Source organism: Gopherus evgoodei, unplaced genomic scaffold, assembly GCF_007399415.2.
Source record: "Gopherus evgoodei ecotype Sinaloan lineage unplaced genomic scaffold, rGopEvg1_v1.p scaffold_31_arrow_ctg1, whole genome shotgun sequence".
Lineage (NCBI taxonomy): Eukaryota > Metazoa > Chordata > Testudines > Testudinidae > Gopherus > Gopherus evgoodei.
This window is the reverse complement of record NW_022059983.1, coordinates 5,027,418-5,031,466: the sequence shown is the minus strand read 5'-3', so window position 1 is coordinate 5,031,466 and position 4,049 is coordinate 5,027,418. Positions and strand designations below refer to the sequence as shown.

Genomic DNA, 4,049 nt, shown 5'->3' with positions numbered 1-4,049 from the left:
TATTTAAACTTTAATTAGAGAGAACTATACATGCTGAAGGATTTATTCAAAACACAGGGAGCAGCCTGTAGATTAAACCCCAAAATTTAATTAATACCACATTCCCAAGCATGGGTTCCACAAATGTTCTTCTGCCAGTGTATAATTTTTTGTTTTTTTTACCAGGGTCAGTCTTTAATTTTTTTTTTAGTTAGGAATTTCTGGACTTAATGGCAATTTTAGTAGAGCTAATGTTTCTTTTTTTAAAAAAAAACAGTCGTGGTTTAGCATTTTACAGAGGAGAGGTTACCAGCACATCACCCTGTAATGGTTTTGATTTTTCTAGAAAAAATTCAAAGGCATAGTAGATTTGTCAGTGGACAAGGGAGAGGTTACTAGCACTTTACCTTGTACTTTTTCCCTGCTGTCCAGAAGGCACAGTGGAGCTAGAAGGCGAAATAGGCTAATCATTAGTAGGAGAATTTTTCCGATGTGGAGGGGTTTTTTTGCAGTGAGAATCTTGGGTTCAAGCAGTCAGTCTTTGGCACTTTACAGTGGTGTTGGTAGTCAGCGGGACTTAATAAGGGCCTTTTCAGGGTGGAGCCAGAGCAGTTTTTTATTGGTTGACCTTTACATTGATCCTGTCTCCTGGTTTCAAGGAGTGGCAGGACTGCTAGGGTTTTTGGGTAGCGCTTCTTTATCTGTGAGAAAAGAAACTTAACACATTTTATTAGTGCCTGGCAGTGTTTTTTAGATTTCATAGCTGCGTGGGCAAATTTAAGCCCTTCTTTTTCTGATTGTCAGCAAAGTTTTAACTGTGAGCAGTGTTTTTGAGTGGAGTTAGTGTTTTATTTATAGCCTGAGCTTGCTATTTTATTTTATTTTATTTTATTTTGTAGTTAATTTATTTTGTTTTTTGTGTTTTTCTTGGCTTTTTTTTTAACCTACAAAGGAAACTTTTACTTTTTACTTATACACCTTTTTCCAACAACGCACACATAAACATTGCCATTATACAGTATATTAGTTTTATTATTGAATGTATGCCACATATATCCTTTTACTAAAGTAACCTTATTACAGAGCTTTGGAGCCACAAACCAGGACAAGCACACCCACTTTGAGGAGTTTACTCAATACAACCTCTAGTCCAATAGCCTCCCACCATTCCCAACCCTCTGGCTAGAAATTTAAGGTAGCCAGAAGGATTCCATATACAATATGGGGAGTGGGTTAACTTTTTATGTTTTTGCTTTTAAAGACTGTTGGTATGCAAATTTTAACAACAATTTTTGCAATTAACAATTTGGCCAATGAAATTTTTTTTCTTACTTAAGGAAATGCATTAGACTTTAGTATATTACATTTTTCTGATTTATTTAAACACTTTGTATTTCAAGTTGAACAAAACAAGTATTTGCATTTTAATTTAACCTTTTTGTTTGATTTTAAACTAGACTATTCTGTAAAAATATTAAACACTACAATTCCGGCCACAAGACAAACACCACAAGACAGAACATAGAACACAAAACATAATTTCTATTGTGCCAGTAAATGCATGGTACGTTGAATGCTGTTCAGCTGGCATCAGTTTTCTCTGATTATCTGAAGGACAAAAAAAAAAAAAGGTTTACCCCTTCTAGGCAGACAATTATTGCTTAAAATATACAAATACCCTTGTTGACTTCAGGCAAAACAGAGGAATTACCCCATATTTTTTTGTATTTGTTTTATAGGCAGCCCAGGTTTTTAATTACATTACACTGTATATACATTCTTTAGCTAATTTAACTAACTTGTTTATAGCCAAATTAAATTATTGCAATCCAATAATTTTTTTGCCTGAATTTATTTACAAACATTTTACAGACACCAAGAATTTTTTTTTAGCATTTTTACAAAGTTTAACTACTGTTTCCTTCAGCAACTACAGAGTTAACTTTTTACTCTCCTTTAAATTACTTGCTTGTCTTCCAGTAGCCACTTTTATTAACTTAACTTACCATTTTAAGTAAGTCCTGGGTATTTGAAATCCCCATGCTTACACTTACTGACTTCTTTCTTCCACTACACCCTCAAAGTTTTCCAACCTGTTTTTCAATCTTTCTGTCTGTTGCCTGCCCGCCTGGGCCCGATCCTGCTTTTTTTGCTGAACCGTCCCTTCCATGGGCACCAACTTGTTCCACTACCAGTTTAGCTAGGAGGGTGGGCTTCTCAACTAGCCCCCACCCCTCCTGGTCTCTTCCCTTAAACATTCTTACTCACAAGGCTACCCGAGTTCTCCCTCGTGAGGCTTGTCACCTGGACAAAAACACATGGCTCACTGGGCAAAGGCCATTTACTTAATACATAATTTAAAGGACTATCCTTAGAGGGTTTACCCAGAGACTTATTCATCTGTCTGACACTTAAACAGGAGAGAGAATTACACAGAGCAGAGGAACTTACAATGTAAGCCAGGCTTTCCCACTTCTATACACTGACCGCTACAGGGGACGGGACAGAAGGATTTCAATTTAACCTCAGAGCTTCCTCGCACGCATGGCATCCACTCTGAGAAATTACGAACGAGAAGCTCAGTTCCACCCACACTTCTAATGCCCAAATGAACAGAGCAGAAAAACAACAGTAACCGGTTAAACAGAACAGAACCAGAACGCGTTTTTTTATCCTATTAGGACTCACTTTTACTTATGCAATTTTTAACATATAACACCAACACTACCAAGCAAAGCAAACACAAAATAACAAGGGTAAAACAAATAGATGGTGTAAATTCTGCAGGGCTCCCCCCTTTTTAATTGCTTACCAAACTGTGACAAATTTCTGTTACCAATCTATTCCTTGTGTCAGGTGATCAGGCTGACACTACAGGATCATTGGGGGAAGATAAAGAAAACACACCATATAACTGAATTTTAAAGCTTCATTAATAAAATAATAGAACGACAATGGAGAGCATTGGGAATGCTCCCTTATTACTCAGGAAAACATTAATGCCCCAGGCCCTAAGCCCCTTTTTTACTCACACACATACGTCCAGACTGGTCACTTCTGTGTATAATGTTCAGAGAAGGGGGAGAGATGGATGGGAGATTATTCTGTATACAGCTTGTCCAGAATTTCCAACATGCTTCTGCTCTTGGGAGGGCTGTTCTCTTACACCCTGGAATCTCCTGTGGCATTTTTTTTAGAGATTCCAGTCCAGGTTGGCTGCCTGTGGCTTTTTTGGTGTCACCAAGCCACATCGGCTCTGGGGTCACAAAGGCACACTGTGGGATCTTACTGGACAGTTAAGCTTTGCAAATGTAATCTTAGTTCTGTAACTTGTATTGCCTTTGGTTCGCCTTTGTCTATATTTTTTTCACAGCCAGCTGGGGCTGAAAGCAGCCCCTCCCTGCACCAAGCACAGTCCGCACCGATTCCTGACCCTGAACGCAGAGAAATCACCCCCTTCATTCCTGGGCCAAGATGAATTTTAAATTAACCCGTTTCTTTTTTTAATAGACAAATTTGCTCATGCTGTGTTAGGGCTTTTTGGTGATTAAAAGCTCCTCTTAGATGTATGGTCTTATCTAGATTAAAGTACGTTCCAGTGGGCATTGTTTAGATGGATTTTCACACCTGTAAATATTTCAATTCTTTAAATACCTGCAGGTTGATGAACCATAATGTACGTACATGTAATATGCTGGGGTACCCTTAGGGGGTGAGATGGAATGTTTAGACTGTCCCCCCCCCCATTTTCCACTTACACACACAGGGAGGGTGCCCTGTCCGCACTAGCGGCTCATAAACTAAGGATTTCTCCCTACAGGGTACTCACACAGGAGAGGCTAACGAGGATGGCCACGACCCTCCTACACCTCCCTTCAGCAAAGAGCGTCGGCTAGTCTCTGGGAGACGGTGCCACTTACTCTGATTGCATCCTGTGAGATGATCAGACTGTCAGTAGCCCACACGGAAAGGAAAGGGGGAGGGAAGATGGGTTCACACACTCCTAGACCCAGGTAGCTTCCTCACCGGACGATGCCAGGCCGAGTCAGCCCACCATGGGTCGGACCTCA

At 39.6% G+C, this 4,049-nt stretch overlaps 1 long non-coding RNA gene across 1 annotated transcript; it reads right to left on the bottom strand.

Annotated features, from left to right (window-relative positions):
- Positions 1-250: 250 nt before the first annotated feature.
- Positions 251-893, bottom strand: LOC115640515. The gene is made up of 2 exons (XR_003997891.1): positions 796-893; positions 251-680 (listed from the first exon to the last, which is right to left on the bottom strand). It is a non-coding gene; the product is annotated as an uncharacterized LOC115640515 (long non-coding RNA).
- Positions 894-4,049: the final 3,156 nt, after the last annotated feature.